This window comes from Tympanuchus pallidicinctus, unplaced genomic scaffold (genome assembly GCF_026119805.1).
Source record: "Tympanuchus pallidicinctus isolate F22 unplaced genomic scaffold, pur_lepc_1.0 scaffold7, whole genome shotgun sequence".
In the NCBI taxonomy this organism is placed as follows: domain Eukaryota; kingdom Metazoa; phylum Chordata; class Aves; order Galliformes; family Phasianidae; genus Tympanuchus; species Tympanuchus pallidicinctus.
Window position 1 is genome coordinate 17535409 of NW_026294791.1, and position 18339 is coordinate 17553747.

At 39.1% G+C, this 18339-nt stretch overlaps 1 protein-coding gene across 4 annotated transcripts in view; it reads right to left on the minus strand.

Moving 5' to 3' along the window:
* Positions 1–15920, minus strand: part of PLPPR5 (phospholipid phosphatase related 5) — a 165129-nt gene extending 149209 nt beyond the window's left edge. Inside the window, exon 1 of one of the 4 annotated variants that reach the window (XM_052665584.1) lies at positions 15824–15920. The gene's annotated coding sequence lies outside the window, so the exon portion shown is untranslated. Of the gene's footprint in view, positions 1–15166; positions 15297–15823 lie in introns of those variants that run through there. The other 3 variants (XM_052665583.1, XM_052665587.1, XM_052665585.1) reach the window with 3 other exon arrangements.
* Positions 15921–18339: the final 2419 nt, after the last annotated feature.

Below are 18339 nucleotides of genomic sequence, written 5' to 3' on the forward strand. Positions count from 1 at the left end.
AAAAAAAAAAGTACATCCAGTAGCTAGTCACAGCAATAAGAAAATCTTCCTTGTAAAGATAAGAGAAGAAAGTACTCCATTTGCGTTGTAAGGCCAACAGAAAACAAGCTCTTTGTTATCTACAGCATCACTTAAGGAACCCAGAAACACTAGAAATGTAGAAATCACCAATGAGAAGAGGAGTATGAATATTGCTAAAATTAAAGGGAGACAACAAACAGAGCAAGAAGGATTTTGTTTGCAAGAAGTCAGAAAGCAGGTAGGATTAGAAGCCCCTGTGTGACCACATGCTGTCAGACAGCACCAGCCCTTGCTGTACAGACAACACCCAAATCTTCATCTGTAACTCAGGAGGGATTTTAAGTAACTCATTACTTCATTTTTGGTAGGAAGGTAAAAATATGTTCAAAACAAACATTCTCTGTGCAAAGGCTTCACAGTCATCTCTCCCAAACCTCTCAAATAAGTTACTGCTCTGTAGCTCCCACTGCTCCAAGCAAAAGGTTGAACAGTGCCAAGATGTGAGTTAAAACAAGTAGGTGGACAAATTATTTTAAGAGCTAAGATGTGACAGTCAAATTAGAGCTCTGCTTTTTTTCCATTAACACTCACAGTGGCAGCTGTTAGTAAGGTATCAACCAGATGCCTAACAAAGGTGGCTCTGCTTATCCAACAGCCTGACAAAGCAAAGGGGAGAGAAATAAGCAGCCCTGCTGAAGACCAAGCAATGAAGTGAAATGTGTTTTGAGAAAAGTAAACCGAAATGGAAATCACAGAACTAAAGTATGTCTCAGAGCACTTTATCAGATCAAGCGCCGCAATCGTTTGGTCTCTAATTCCTGGTGAGAATGTTACCAAATTGTGGAGGAATGAAAATAGGTTCAATTCACAGGCCTTGTGTTAAGTAACTAATCTATTAGTTGTAAATAGAGGGAGGGAAGAGTTAATGTTTGGTGTTACCGTTATACTGATATAAATACAGTTATATTGATATTGTTACTATGTGGAGGTGCAAATCCCACAGCTCATGTGATTTGTCCTTCTGACTGTAATGTGCAGTCACTGCCAGGTTTATTAGACATCACAGGAATTTGTGAGACCATAAATGCAAAAATTAAAGAGCAATAAACCAAGAGAAGGAGTCCAAAAAATAAATTGATTAGTTAAACAAAATAAAAAAATACGCCACAATAAAAAAACAGCAAGAATCCATTATTTGGAATGCAAATGTAGGAACATTGAAAAAAGAAATAAAAAAAATCAAGAACTCATTTCACACCAAGGCATCTCAAGTGGGGCAGAGTACACCAGCATTGCATTCTACCACTGCAGTACATGATTATTTGCTACAACTCTCAGAGTCAATTTTTCTCTTTTTCGCCACGGTTGCAGAAGCAGCGCAGTGCTGTAGTGCAGCAACAGGGGCATCTCCTCAACACAGTACGTAACCTTAAAAGCATTTCCTCTCAGCCACTAATTTGAATGGAGCTGCAAGAAAGCACTCCTGCCGCTCACATAAAAATATTATATTCCTAGGCTGTGTACTCAGCACTCCATTTTCTAAAGCTCCCATGGAATTCCACTGCTTGCACTGTGGCTTTATTTTAGCCAGCTTGTACATACAAACACACTCAAGAAAAATGCCATACCCCCACGTTTGGTCTTTGAAGCAAAGCCATTCTTTGTTAAGCCCACTGGTGGTGGCTGAACAAGGGCAGCAGGCACCATTTTGCAACTGCCTTTCAACAGATACGGATTGCCCTTAATATATACATTCTAAAATTCCTGCCACCCCAGCCAGGGCTGATGTAAGCAGTTGAAAGTCATTAATTATATATTTAGGAAATTAATCAGTGCTGCGTGTGTGCATGTAAGAAATTAATTCGTCCTATTCTTATTTTAATACTATCCCTTATCGTTAAAGTTAAAAAAATGTCAGCTCTGGAATAAGCATTAGTTCATATTCCACTGTCTCATTTATTTGTCGCACTGGTGAAGAAGTTGATCTAAATCGTAAAAATCCCAGTGTAAGAAATTGTTACTCTGTGACTTCTTAATTTAAAAAAATATAATAATAATCAAACAAATCAGCCTTACAGTCATTTGCACATAATGTGAATGATTAATTCTTCCTTGGTTGCAAAGAGCACCAATGTGATTGTTATGACAAGGCTCTTACTGACATTCTCATACACACTTCACAGCCAGACTGATGCAAGTCTGAACGGAATTGCAAGTTGAAGAAAAATTAAAACTTACTTTTTTCTTATTTTCCCCTCTTGAGAGTTTTAAAAATCAGTTTTGGAAGACAGAAAATACACTGCATACCTTTACCACTCAAAGTTTGATCTTACAAAAATCTAAGGCTTAAAAAGCAGAAATACTCAGGGATGCCACAGTCCACCTTGTTTGATCTAAGTGCTACTTCATATACTATTATGCAGCATTCGAGATGAACAAATCAACTGTTCTAGGAATATTGCTTTGAACAGATATTGCAGCTCTGAAGCATATCTTCCATCTCACTGGCCTCCTGCTGGCGCCTGCAAGGAGGTTACAGACAGAGCCAGGCCCTTCACACCTGTGTATGGCAAGAGAGCAAGAGACTCGGGCTGTTTGTTAAGAAGGACATTCCCGCTGCCTGGCTGTGAGGCCCCTCAAGGAAGCTGTGCCATCTGCATCCTTGGAGGTCTTCAAGATAAAACAGAGCCCTGAAGAGGCAGCCATGAGAAATGGTTAACTGTGCACTGGGCAGGAGGTTGGACTACACAACTCTACTGCCCTAGTCTTTGCAAAAAGATGCTGCGATGAAAACATCATTTCCTTGCAGATGTGAACATTGTACCAACGTTTTCTTTTCCATTTGTAATTCAAAAGACAAAAGCACTCCTGATATTCACACCAGTACAAAGCAAACCAGCTTCCATAATCAATAACACAGAAATGAACTGTATAATTAGCAATAGAATGGCTTACTTTTGCTTCCCCAGATCAAATGATTAAACGCTATTTACATGTAACTCATTCAAAGCTATTCTTTAACAAGTCCAAGGTGAGGCTTGAGCTATATAATAAGAAAAACTAACCATTCTGCTTTGTACACCTCTATATTACTTGCCAATCTAAGCTGAAATCAGTCACATGACTTGTCTGCACATTTCTTACCCTTGCTTCAGTGCCAGCTTTATCTGACAGAATCCAACAGCACCGACTGCATTTGCTTTCCAATGCAAACATATAGTATTTAGGGACTGATCACGTCTATTTTTTGTCACAGAGCAGCATAATTATCCTACAATTATATTAGAATCTCCAAGAGGTAACTGTCACATCCTTATACCCACAGCATACGGTCATTTCAACATAGTAAGGATTTTTCTTCTTAAACATACATTCCTGCCAAAGACAGCCTACTATTTATTTGCCTAGAATCCTTCAGTGTGCACTGTACATCATCTTGATCAAACGTATCAGCTACTGCACTGAAATTTCAAAATCCCAGAGAGACAAGAGGCCAGAACACTGACTACAGAAATAAGTACCCTTGCAAGTACAGCAAACCATGGAATTATTATTTCTGCCCATTCAGGCTTGTAAGGCTTGGCTATGCAAACACACAGGAGTAGATGTACATTCCTAATGGTACTGCATGAGCTGCTGTAAAATAGGCTCTAGAGGAAGAGCAGTGAAGCTGAAGTGCTATAAGAAAATCTCAGGTATTGTATAATTGATGTCTCTCTAGAGCTACCACGTGTTAATGGGTAGTATAGAAAAGCACAGAAATACCAGCTCTCTTCTGAATATTTCATCAGGGACGTCCATCTCAGAGTTCTTACCAACTTCAGGACAAATGTGTTAAATTCACTTATAAAGTAAACTGTGAAATGCATGAATCACTCTGCCTGGCTGCCTAAATTTTGAAAAATAGGTAGAATTAAGCAAACTGAGTCTAAAAGCACTAGCCACACCAATAGGTAGTGCTCTTCTGCTTGGCTGACAAGCATGCAGACTCAGCCATTGAAAAGAGACCATTTACCCTATGGTTACTTATTTCACTTCAGTGAAATAAAATAATGAAAAAGATTAAGCTGATCTGATGCAATGGGAAGCAAAACCGAAGGTAGCTACGTAGCATGAAAAATTTTTAGAAGTGGGTACAGATCTTTGTGGGAGGCCATAGTAATCTCCACCATTCTGATTTGAGTGGTTTTTTTTGTTTTTTTTTTGTTTTTTTTTTTGCATTGTTAACTATTACCTAGGAAAATGAATTAAGTGCAAGATCTTTCTCTTGCCCTTCCCATGTAGCAGTAAAGCTAACCTGTGCACTACTTTCTAGCAGGTGGTCCCTTTCTGTCTCTACGCAGAGCAATGTCTAGTGAACTGACACATTTTGTTCAGTGAGCACTCTTAGCAATTTATAAGGAGAAGAAAAATTTCTATTATGTCAAAGCATTATCAAGACATAGGAGTTGAAACCATCCAGCTTTACTTCAGTATTATAATGAAACACAGGTCTAGATGCTATACAACTGAAAGAACACAGAATAGGAGGATCCTATAGGGTTAAAATATTGCTTCATTCCTACAAAACCATATTTTGGACCTTTTCATGGGATATGCATGCTGGGTTCTAACAGCTTATATTCAGGAATTTGTAAATTAAAAAAAAAGCAATCACTTCACAAAATCCCACTGCAATCATGAGTGTTGGAATTTGTGAGCAAAATACAGTTAGAAACAGCATCCCTCTATTTCACTCTGCAGAAGGAAAAAAGATGTTTCTACATTGCTGGACAAGCTTTTATCAAAGACCTGCAGCGAAACAACATCGCTGATTAATGCTCTGCTAAAAATGTATTTTTCAGAGGACTGTTATTGACATAAGCCTTACAAAGAAAGCGCTTTAAAGCTCAAAGAGAAAAGCAAAGGAGTCCATCTTGTTTATTGGGAAGAAAGTTAGGCTCCTTTTCAGTAATAATGCAAAGAGATCAGCATGCATCTCAGTATGCTGCTGAACTGAAAAACACGCATGCCCTGTTTAGGCAGCCATCACAGTGCATCAGTGCTTTTTCTTACAATAGCTATTCCCATCAATACAAAACTGAGTCTCCAAGAGTTAACTAGTAGAGATCTTCACAATAACACTGTCAGTAACAACAGACAAATTCATTACCTAATGAATCTCTTACCACAGTTAGGGCATGGCATCCGCTCTGTAACACTACAATGCCCTACAACTGCCTATCAGTTATTCTCTTTATTACTGTATAAAACATTAAATAGTCTATCTTCTATTTTCCATGTCTTCTGGGAAAGGCTTACAGCTGTTACTGCTCCCCGCATTCAGTCCATGGCTATAGGAAAGCAGCGCTGCCTTTATGGGCAGGCTACAACATATTTAAGATTTGCATTCCATCTCATACCAACTCCGTACCGCTGTGGCAATCTGAACACACTCTGCACAAGAGGAGACCATATGGGCCACTTCTGTTTTGTTCATTTTTTTTTCCCAAAAGCATTTCCAAGGGAGAGCAGCTTTGAGCACACTGCTGTTCAAAACAGTCCATCCCAACAAGAAAACATAATAACAAGTGAAGAACTGCTTACTGCCATATAGAAAAGATTTTAAATGGAGCCTCTTTCAATGGAAACAACAAAGAGCAGTCAAGATATCCAAACTCACAAAAGCATGGCCACAAAATTACTGAATTTAACAGCACGTTTCTCAGAATTAGGAACAAATTTGCAGATGCCGAAAGGGGAAAAAATAAAATAAAATGTAATGTTGCATATTGCATCTTCTTATGACAGATGGTTTGAAAAGGATTAATGAGGTGAGTGCTGAATTTCTAGGTTGCAGCAGTTAATACTTAACCTCCAGCCAGCAGACACCACTAAGGTTTTTACACCTGAGTTGATAAAGAGGTCTGCCTAATTGAACTGTTGGAAAAAAAACCTGTGCTAATTGGAAGAGTATCTTCCAAAGGGAAGAAAAAAAAAAAAAAAACTAGATTAAAAAAAAAAGTATAGAGACCTTGTCACAGCACTGGTGCGGAACTGGTTTTATGGGTAAAGAGATTCTTTAAGAAAGAAAAGACAAACTCAATCTTTTTCTTCTCTTTGAGAAGCTATGATTATGAAAGGCACACAGACTAGATGAGCTAATTTTATGTCAGTCAAACAAAGGAAAAGAGAAAGATCAGTAAGAGGGACAATTTTACTTCACTTCTAGACAATGGGAATAAAAAACTTCTCAAGAAAAAAGAAAAGAATGAAAGACTCAAAATAAAAAGAAAGTTTCCTCTGCAATTATTAAACTTCTTGTTGCACTCAGACATCACAGAAGTTACTTGTGTGATGTAAGCAGCAGACATGGCACGTTGTCACCCCTGGTTTAACTCATGAAAGAAATCCATTCCAGGCAAACAGATCACGTGTTCCAGGATCATTTCTTTGTTCCAAAAAAATCTTCACTACTACCATGCTTTGTGTAGCAAGAAAATGGCTTCTTCAATGCTAACAAAATACAAACATTCAAGCTCATCACCTCACTGGTATTGAGTATTGCTGATATAAAGTTTAAAAGAAGATGGCATAACCAAATCAGGGATTGCTTGTGGTAGCATCAACTGATAATGCTTTCTGATCATATACCTGACCGTGTACTGCAACTGTCCATAAGTCATTTTACACTGACATTTTCCATCAGGAAATTCTGTTATTTTAAAGAAACCTGGAGTTGCACTTAGCCTTCAGTCTGCCTGTGGACTCCAAGTTCCTTCACAAAGAACTCAGGTCCACATTAAGGTACAGGCTTCACAAATCAACAGTTTTCCAGAGTCCAGCATCAACTACTGGGATGTACAATAATCTGTTATTACCTGGGAGCCCTCACACCGAGGGCTTCTGCACACACACTTATAGGCTCCCAGATGAAGAATGACAGAGATGCATTCTTCCACATTTTTGTGCCTAATACCTAGCTTGCTGGACCCAGAGTAGACATCCAGCAAATCACTTTCTACCCCCTGACAGACAAGGTCCCTCATGGCACACCCATCCAACACTGTTAGCCCAACAGAAACGCTATTTCAATTTCTTTGCCTGGAGTACAGAAGGCAAAGGCTGTTTCTAAAGCTTTTAAAATACACTACGCATCTGAATTTCTATCTAACATTAGTTCTGTATCCTGTATCTGTAAAGACAATCACTCTTTCCTTAGCATGGTGATCGCATTTGTTCTTATGGAATTGCTTCCTTTACTTCTCAGATCTCCTTTTTGCCAAGTTCATCATAAACTCTAAATCTGTCCTCCAACAACACCAAAGAAAATCCTTTAGTTTTTAAACCAAATTTTTCTTTAAAAAGAAAATCTTACCACTTCTTTGTTGCAGTCAGTAGTACATTCAAGTAAAAGAATCATACTGTGGTAACCACGGATAGAAAAAAAAGCATTCATCTAGATCTAACCTTCAAATAGCCATCTATAAAAAACTAAAACCAATAGAGTTGCACTTGGAAGGGCCTTTTCATCTTTCTGCACTGTATGTGAGAACTAATGAGCAATGTGCCACACCCAGGTGCAGCCAATTCTGTCAAATCAATGTAGGGCTTAATACTGTAATCACCTGGTACAGAGTAATGAGAGGTAGTCAATAGCTGTGCCTAGTACAAGCCAGGCTTTGTACCCAGCTTATAAAATACTCCTGAAGGTATTGTTGGTGGTGGTTTTTATCTGTTTGTTTGTTTGTTTGCTTGTTTTATAAGAAGGGGTAAGAAACTCCTTAATATTACACTAATACTGCTGAGTAGTTGGTGAGAAAATGAAGTCTTGATATTTCAGTTGAAAATGTAGTCTATATACCTGTTCACCTCTTTGTACTTCCTATAGAAGTATGCCACAGAAATTGTTCTGTATTATATTTCTGTAGCTCTAGGATGAGAAAAAGTTACATGTGATACACATACCAATATGTATTAAAAAACCATGCCGTACATTTTTAGATGATTTCTATTACATATATTTTAATATAAATAAAAATATGTTCCTTGATGATTGGCAGTATCCACAGCATTTAGCAAATTGTAGGTGTTCTGCTTCAGCATATCCCAGGTAAAGCAATTAGGCAAGCTGGAATACACTGTGATTATCCAACATGGTACTTAGAATTCTGCTCTCATAAATGTGACGAGACCCTTAGTGATTTCAAGCAGTAGGGGAAGGGGAGCAGAGGGAAGAGAGCTGGAAGCTGCTTTCATCGTGAAAACTGACAGCTCTTCATTCTAATTTCACTCAAATTGCCATAGAGATGAATATTTTCTTTCAAAATCACATTTTTGTAAGAGATTACATTTTCCTCTAAAAGCAGAACTGCTCCATTCAAAGATATGCCCATTTGTTGTTGTCAGATTCCGCCTACCCGGGCTGAGAGCCTACTGTAGCTGTGCAGATCTGTGACCTGCACTTCACTCCCTCCAGGCACTATAAATAATTTCCATGGAAACAGCACTGAAGAAGATATCTGCAAGCCGAGAGGATATCTATAGCCTTTCTGTTAGATTTATGTCTTTTCTTTTTCTTCTGTTTTCTCAGTAACATCAACATTAAACAATTATTTTATAATGTACTTAACACACAATTAAAGTTATTGGAGAAAGGGAAGATAAAAAATTTGAAGGAGACTCCAACCACATGACATACATGCATTTATCTACAGATTATCTTCATACTCAGCACTCCCATTCCCCCTAAGGAAAGAGTACATTGCATCTACGTTGCACTTTTTCACCCGAGAAAAAATTTTCCCTCAGCCATCAGGGCCCTTAGTTGGAGCTAATTGTATGTATATTTAATGAAGCATCTAAATTCATGCCTTAATGAGGCTGAGAAGAAAAGCAGATATGTGTGGAATCAATTCTGAAGAGCTCTGAAATCAGTCCATATCAGAGCCCCAGGGAAGACCCGGCCACTGTGGCTGCACTGCAGGCAAGCAAAGTAAGCAATGCAGGACTGGCCTCGATCTGCCACACACAGACAAACAGCAGCCTTCGTAGCCATTACTTTCAGCACATCACAGCTAATGCTTAAAGAGTGGACATTACTTAGTAAAGATTATATGGAACTCTATCACACTGTTCCCTCACAACTCCCTAGTTAGCAAGAGTCTATGTATACTGGAGCTGTGCTGTTCTGCATCCTTCTACTTATACCTAGCCAAGAAGGACCATGGCTTTGGACCCTGTCTGCAAACTCCACAGCTGGTGAACAGCCCACTGAAGCTGCAGATGAGTAGCCCCAAATTCTAAGATTCTCCTTACCCTGAGACCCATCTATACACACAGGAAGAAAGAGAGACTGCAATTTTCCTCCTCTGCTGGGCTTGTCAGCTCCGCCTGTAGCTCAGCAGACAAGGAAGTGAACCAAGGCTCGAGCTCTAACTCAACAGAAGCACCTAAGGAAAAGTAACTGTAACCACTTTGTCCTGTTTGTGTTGGTATTGGTGGCCTCAGCATAATAACAGTTGTTACTGTTAATGAAATGTAACAATACATTTCTATACTCAGTTATCTGCCTTGCAGGATTTTTTTTTGGAGTTCCTTCTTCCCTCCTAATTTATCCTCACATATGCTTGAGAGCTGACATAATGGTTTGCTTTTTTTCATGAAAATACAGCAGAGATTGCACACAATCTTTTACATTTTTGTCAGTATTTCAATCTTTTTTTATGATCCAAAATATAACTTCCATGCTAGAAAGAATTCAGATAGTTCAGAATAGAATCAACGTTGGCATTACAAATAATGACTTGGGCATCCTTAAGCCACTGTTCAAAACAAATACAACTTCCTTGAGACAGGACTGCTTCTAATAAACAAGCCATTATCTGCACTCATATGTCAAGGCTTCTGCATGTAATACAACTTCTAGAAAAACATTTGAGAAGTGAAGACTGTCTTGGATTTGTTTTTATCAGAAGAAGTTCAGAAAAATACCTCACGGAAGCTAATTCTTCACAAAAGATCTTTATACTTACAACAGTCCCCATAGCTACGGAAATTCAGATTGCTGTTCACCTGACATGTCTGACAGCTTTTTGGCTTCAACAATCAGAAGAGTATCAAGATCAGAAAATGATTTCTTGTTCTCAAATGAAGATACCCTGAAAGGGGCTATTTTTGGTAGCCTGTTCATGGATCTTAACTCTGCCAGAATTCGCACAGTAACTACTCCACATACCAGCGAAGTATTTAACATTATGTATAATGCTTCTCTGTGCCTTATCACTCTGAGTATTGTGCAATAATTATCCATCTTCCTTCACAGATTTATTAAGAAGTTTATTTAATTAATGTTTCTAGCACTCTTGAGATTCTCAGATGAAGATGTGTATGTTGGGCTTTGAGGAAACTTTGAATTAACTGTTATAATTACAAGAAATCAAGGACAATTTTTTTTTATAGTTTTACTCGGTTTTCCCTCCGTTAACTACTTTTTTCCTACAGCTGACCATTTACTGCCAACTAATGTGAAAGTCCATTTTACGCCTTGCTTTTGGAGAAAAAATTAATAATAATAACAAACACAAACTGCATCCATAAGGCATTAATTGTATCTAAGGAACAATGCTCAGTCAGATCGTGTTTTTACAGCCACCCCTGTGCAATGAGACAGACTCAGGGCTGCACCTCCTTCATGCCTGGAAGCAGCCAGGGCAGAGCACCAGAAGATGCATGCAGTGTAACGGCTCCTCCACTCCTGACACCAACATCACACCTTCTTGGTGTCACTGGGAACAATTCAGAGCAGTGTGTGTTAAATCCTCCCGAATCTTCCCATCATTGTTCTTAGGCAGATTAACTTCCAACCCTTCATTTTTCCTGTCAATTATTTTTAATTAATAACAAAGTAATATTTTTTTAAAATATATATATATAAGTGATAGCCTTTATATAAAGGATAGACACTTAAAATAAAAATCAAGAATACGTGGATTATGAAACAAACAGAAAAAGCATTTGAACTGCACTACGTTGTAAATCCAATTCAGAGCTAAAGACCATGACATTGAATTTGTGAGAGTTTACAGACTGTTAGGGAAAGAAATGTAACATTTTTAACATTCTGAATACTTCATGTTATATAATAAGCTTAAATAGGTTAATAATCTGCAATTAACTTACGAACAAGATTTATTTTATTTTATTTTGAGGTCCAAAAGGATAAGATGCACATTTGATCGCTGAAACTCACACCTTCAAGAAATACATGTGTTTATGCCGAAGGTGTGCATGCTTTCAGTACTCTTCTCATTTTTATTTACAGCTGAATCTGAGGTCAGTCCTGATCTCTGCTGTATCCAGGTAACCCAACAGATGTACATCACTAACCTGACTTTCATCCAGCTACATAATTTCAAATCTGTGCACTTATTACTTAAGCATGTCTTAGCCACGTTAATAGATTTTCTTGCCACACAACAAAACTCTATTTGCCTAGTAGGTGGATAATTATAAGTTCACGTACTACTTGTTGCAGCTCATCACCTGATGAGGAAACACAGAGCAATTATGAGTACCGTGGCCTTCCCTGCCTTTGAGCACCCCGAGCAGCACTGCAGTGAGCCACTACCACCTCAGTCCAGCCCTTGGAAAGCCCTGGGGAGAACAGCAAGGAATAAGGCACTGACAGGACAGAACAGAACAGCCTCTGCAGCTGCTTTGGCAATTTTCAGTTGCCTGCCAAATGTTTTTAGCTGAAAATGTCCTGAATTTGAGTTACAGCCAACTCTTACACTCCTCCACACAAAGAAACTTTCTGAATTGTTCTACTGAGGAAAAAAAAATAAAAAGCTGAAGTACTGTTTCTGGCTTGTACTTTGTATAAATATTTAACTTCTGGAAGTTAGTGCATACTAATATGCCCAAGGAAATTTTCCCCTTTAGCACATTTTTTCACTTTTGCCTTATCCAGACTTCCATCTTTTCCTTGCTCACTCATTCCTCTGGAAATAAAAGTACCCAGAGATTCCCCTGCTGCACCCTCATTATCCCAGTCAGTTGCTGGAATAGCAGAGAATTCTGAAAGAATGACATCTCCCCTGTTAAGGACAAATACTGCTTTTCTTATGAAGCTTTTAACATCAGTAGCCAGTGGGGAAAGCCTAAAATACAAAACAAACACAGCTACAAGCAAAAGTGAAGGGAAATAAGAAGAATCTCAATAAATGTTTTAATCTCATTTGGAGGGCTGACTAATGCTTTCTGAATGAATAGGGCCAGGAATAATGGTCAAATATTTCCTTTTCCATCTATTTACAGAACTAGACAATTTTCAGCTCACTAAATCTTATCTTCCTTTTTACTACCAGGCTACAACTGTTTGAAACAAGTTACTATTGTTCTACATTTCAATGCAAGAGTTTCCCTAAGAAGTTTCAGCACAGTAGTACAAAAGTTGCTTCAACCACTTGACATCAGAAACTTCTTAATATATAATTATAGATAATTTATACATTTATACACTATCATAGAATCACAGACCATCTTCCTCCACCTTGCTTTGCTGATACATGCAGAAATGCATCCCTTAAGCTTGGGAAAACCTTTGGCAAAGCTAAGCACACAATTTACAGTTACTTCTTCATTGCCAAAGTGAAGAGGTAGGATGGCTTCTCATTCTTGTACAACTGTATGATGAATGAAAGACCACTTATTCTCACCACAGTTACTGGGACCTGGTAACTTTGGTAGCATACAGGTAATATGGCTGCAAGCAATAATATACAGCCATCCACAGACAGCAGCTACCGGTTTCATATCTCACACATAGATTTGGAGTGGCCTGGGAACTACTTTATATAATTCTGCTCTTGGGTGATTCACCTCCTCTTACATATACTACATTCTGTAGTGCAATTACTGAAAAGACTTTCACAATCTTCTTGCTCAGAGCTGAGCACTCAGATCGTCTGGGATTAGGCCATAATTAATTACGAACATCATTTCTTCCAAGCACATCCACTTCTGCATGAACAAACCTAATTTTTGCTCTTCACAACTACCTGTATTATGGTTGGGCTAAGCAGTCTTCAGCCAGTGGTTCATTCCATTGTTGCACAGTGGGTCACAACAATACGTCAGAAAGTAGGCTGCTGTCTGCATTATTTCTAGACACGAGTAATGCTTAAGATGTCAGAGTCCTCCTGTAATTGGGCATGGCATAAGCCTTAGGCTCCTGTGACTGTGTTTTTACAAAGGACAATATAGCACTGTAGCCTTGCATTGAAGTGGATAATCCCTAAACTGTGCTCAGGAAAAATAAGAGCTAAGATGCTACAGAAGGGATTTAAAGTAACAGCCAGCTTTTTGCAATATGGAAAAAAAAAAAAAATCAGATTTATGATACAGGTTTATGTAACATTAAAATGCTTATGCTCATGAGGAGAGAGCATCTTAGAAGCAGTAATACATATACATTCACTGAAGCAGAAGCCAAGCATTGCTTACAGAACAAAACAAAACAAAACAAAAAACAGGGCTTACTTCTTTCACTCAGCTAGCCATACTGCTGCAGGGACTGTGGCTTTGCAGAAACCAAAGGGAACAATTGCTAAAAGCAGGGCTATTGCTTTTTCACCCCTTAATAATGCCTTAATTTTTGTCTCGTCCTGCCCCCTGGTGGGAACACAGGCCAGGAGCTTGTTGGTTTCACAAAGGCACATTTCTACAACGCTGCCCTATAATATTCGGCATTCCTTAAAGAGATACGTTCACCTCTTCCACGCATTCAGCCTATTTAGACTTTTTTTTTTTTTTTTCCTTCATACGCAGAGTCAGGTCTTTCACCCCATTCAATCTCAAAACACTGCTGTATACTCAAGATCTCCTTCAGACAGCAAGTTCACTGCCCAGTGCGGCAAACAGCCACTTTCATCTTCCCAGAACTTTGGGTGCTGCAGATCCCCATGGCTGCGAGCAGAACATTTTGCTCTTGTCCATGCTACAGCTGCACTGGAGGTGGGGAAAACCATCCAGTCCTATTTGGTTCACAGGTGTTTTACACTGAAAACACTAGCACTGAAATGTGCGAACACACCTGGACCTTGAGGCAACAATGCTTGCTTCATCACAGGGTCACAAAAAAAAAAAAAAAAAAAAAGGTATTCTTAGGTGGCCTATTAGGGTGGCCTGGTTCTCAGCTGGTATGGAGCAGCATAATTGGCACTACCTTCAACTTAACTGCTTTGCACTCACCATGAATCTTTCTGTGTATAACAGCTTTGGGCAAACGGAGATTAGACACCTCATTGCAGTTACATAACAATTTGCCTATCCTGTGAATCTGCAATTTGCAATCAGACAGGCCTCCCCTGCACAGGCACACCCACATGGGCGTGAAAACACTGCAGGCTGCACGGTGCAGTTACATCACATCTCTGATGGAAAACATGGCAAGGAGGGGCAGCCTGCAGATGATCTACCAGCTGCAAACTAAAACCAGAATATTTAGAGAACAATTTCTTATGGCTGTAAGCTACCACAGGACAACTTTTCTCTATTTATCCACCTAACCCAGACTAATTTGTGCTCAGGCGTTTAGGGATCACCTATCTTTATGAGCCCCGTGCACTGAGGTACACAGGATTGCCTTTACAGGGCTGTTTGATGGCTTATTTTAATAACTCCTGAACCACACAATTAAAACCTGATGAGATCTGAGTTTGGGTAAGTTCTGTTAAATTGCCAAGGGTGCAAGTAGTTGCTGTAGCATCTAATTTAAAAACAAAAAACAAACAAAACCTGGGGAGAGCTCTCTCACTGTTTTCCTTGTAACACAGTGTAACACAGGAGGACACTGAGTCACCTCCAGTCCCTGTAATGGATTTAGTCCCTAAAGCACACATATTTGTACTCCACATAGCTCAGAATAGGCCCTGATTCTGCCATCCAGATTTGTGTCAAACAAGATGCGCTCAGGGGAATAATAAATTTTATTTTAATAGTGAAATAAATTAATAAGGAGCTCTGCAAAGAAAAGAACATCTCCTATTTCTTGTAGTTCTTCAGACCGTAAAGCATTAGCATGCCTGAAATGGCACACCTGCCCACAACCAGCCTTCCTAACACGTGCAAGGAAGACGTGGGAAGCCACACACCACCTACTCACCTATTGCCCAGCCACAGCCATCTTCTTCTGAGCCACAAAATGGAGGCCCAGCCTTAGTGCTACGTGCTGCAGACCCTGCTCCGGCACCAGCTCTGCCCTCCTGCTCCGACCTTGCTGCTTCCCACTCTTCTTTCCTCACCTGCGCGGCGCTCGGCACCAGCTCTGCCGCTGCCCGGTTGCACTCTGCCGGCACAGGGCGCTGTGGCACCAGGCTGCGGCTGCACAGCGGTCTCTAGAACCGCGCAGAACCTTCTGGAACGGACTGGAACGTTCTGGAACCAGGCAGCGCTGTAGCCGGCATGTCAGCGCTCACCCCGGTCCAAAAACTGGTATTCAAGACAAAACTCGGGACAGCGGGCACTGTTATGGATCCAAGGAAATGCACTGCACTACTCTAAGAATGGCCATAGTTTGCTATTCCTCCATGACCAAAAGTAAATTTTTCTTATGATTGATACGTAAGGTCCACAAAGAGTCAGTAAATCCTCTACTATTATATTTAGAAGCCCACAGAACTTCAAAACCAACAGGCACTCACTTTTGACTTGGCGGATTCAAGCCATGGATCAGCCATCTCTCCCTTTCCTAGTAATTCCCTGCGGTCTTTAATTAGTGACCTACAAACACCGGAGCACCACAGACCCACAGTACACTCACATGAGCTGCCTTTGTCCCTGCAGAAGGATTGCAGATCAGAATATTCCTATCAGAGCTGCAGAGACACAGCCCAGGTTCCCAGCACTTGGCAATGGAGAAGGAGGTGTTTCTGCCTGGGCAGGGTGGCAGATGTGGAAGGCTGTGCTTTGCAAATCAGGTAATGTTCTATCAGAGCTGAGCTGACAAGAAGCCCAGTTTCCTTTTCCTACCTTCCCTGTGGGTTCCACAATTACTGTATATTGCTTCTTACCTGTGTAGAAAGTCTCTTCTGCTGCTGCTGTTTGGTAAATTCGTGCTTTCGTTTGTCATTAGATTTTCACAACTTATTTTGCTTGAAAATCTAGATTTTCACTACAGTAATGAGGCAACTTCTGTACCTGCTTTCAGTTATAAAAACAAACAAACCTACATCTGTATTTAGGAAATAACTTATAAAAATACATCTGGTTCTGGTGTTGTTTTTTTTTTTAGGAAATATGTTATAAACATGAGTTATATCATTATTCTTTTATCACTGTGACTTCTACAAGGAAAAAGATTGTTACTTGTACTACAGTAGTGATTATATCTCCCCAGCAGTGTCTGACTGTGCTAGGTAGGCACAGTAAATGCATGAAATAGAATTACTTCCTGCCTCAAAGAGGTTACACTGCAAGCATACAGGACAACAGATGGAGAAAACCCTGGAGAATTAATGTTGCATGCACCAGAAGAGACTATTCTCACCACGCTTGAATTAGGCTGTACACTGTTGCTACTTGTATTAAGAGTCCTTGGCCCAATACTACATCTTGAAGGACTGGAGATGGAATTAGATTTTCTTTCAAATTCTACAGATTGAGTGCTTCCTCCCACACATTTCATTATACTGCTGTCAAAGTTCATTCATTCTCACTGGCACTGTCATTTTTATTTTGAAAATGTTTTCAGATTACGAGTGGCTGCAATGGAAAGGAACACTAACACAAATTTGGCATGCTTTTCTGTTAGCAGCAAAAACAAACTCTGCCTTCATTGCTGGCATGACAGTCGGCATATCTCTCTTGTAAAAGTATTTGTTTCCTCAACTAAAGCAGCACAGAGCATAGCTACACCAATATTGTTTGTTTTTGCATATATAAAGCTGGTCATAAAAAAAAAAAAAAAAAAAAAAAAAAGGAAAAAGGAGAAGGAGAACTTAGTAAAATCCATTTTGTTCTGCTTAAATATGCAGCATCTCGAGTATTACTGCAGCAAACTACTGACCTGAAAATCCAGATGGTTTGTAAACAGTGCTCTTACAAGTGATTTTCACTCTGACCAAGCCAATTTATAATCTGTTATACTTGTCTCTACTGAGAAGTGCTTCTGGCATATCTCAAACACATCACAGAGTGGTTTTCATTTTTGAGCAGCTTTGCTTCTTCTTACATCTGATTTATTTGAACTTCCATTGAAAGACTAATCAAACCAAAAGGATTTTCTGTTGTAGCCTGTGTGTGGACCAGATGCACTTCCGTTGATTTTGCTGAGAGATTTCTCCCACTGGATTTGAACTGGGAACATGAACAGGCCATATGGTAGTAAAGATAATTTACATAGAACTTTTTATCGGGAAATATCACAAAGCAACTTGCAAATCACCTGCTGTACAGGAAGGGTTTCGCTCAGAACTGAAATGCAAATACCTTTGGGGTACAACTTGGCAAATATAACAGCATGCAATAATGCTATGAAACAACTTGCAATGCTGTGAAGAATAAAATCATAGCACGTGAAAGGAATATAGGCTGACAAATTGTGATCACAAAACAGTTTTAAACTGAACAATTAACAATTCGACCCTTTACAGGAAATAATAATTTATGAAAGCTACTTTCTTCCTTTTGATAAATGCATTACTTAAAATGGTCTGCAAATATAAGGCACTGAAAACAGAGCATAAATATATAACTAAATATGAGTTTTGCAGACTTACTGTTCATATAAGCAATAAATGTATATGTATAATTTCAATATCATTGTCCAAAAAAGTAATGTGGTCAAGAAAAGCTGTACTATTTCTTATATTTAATACTGGGAGGTAGTTTGAGAGGTTCTGGACAGTTTCTGGTACTGCCATGCGTATCACTACACATTAGAATTATCGCAACAGCAGTTATTTCAAATAAAGTATTATTTCTGTGCATCCTAAGAAAAAGAACAGAAGAGAAAGAATGCAGGGTAGAGTGCAATGTACATCAGAATTGGCAATGAAAATAGCATCTAGTTTTCAAATGAAACAATGTAAAATTGCTAAGTAAGGTCCATTACACAAAAACTTCACTTTCTTTGGATACCATTCTACGACTTTCAGATCGATGTTTTGTTTTAGCCTAGAATCAGTCTTATCTCCTGTACATGTATTCATGTTATATCTATGTGCTGTAAAAAGACAATTCTAAACACTATGCAAAAAAATCGAAGAGTAAGTAGAGATAATAGGCATACAACTTAATTTAATTTACACTGTGTATTTACAGAACCCACAGAAGAAC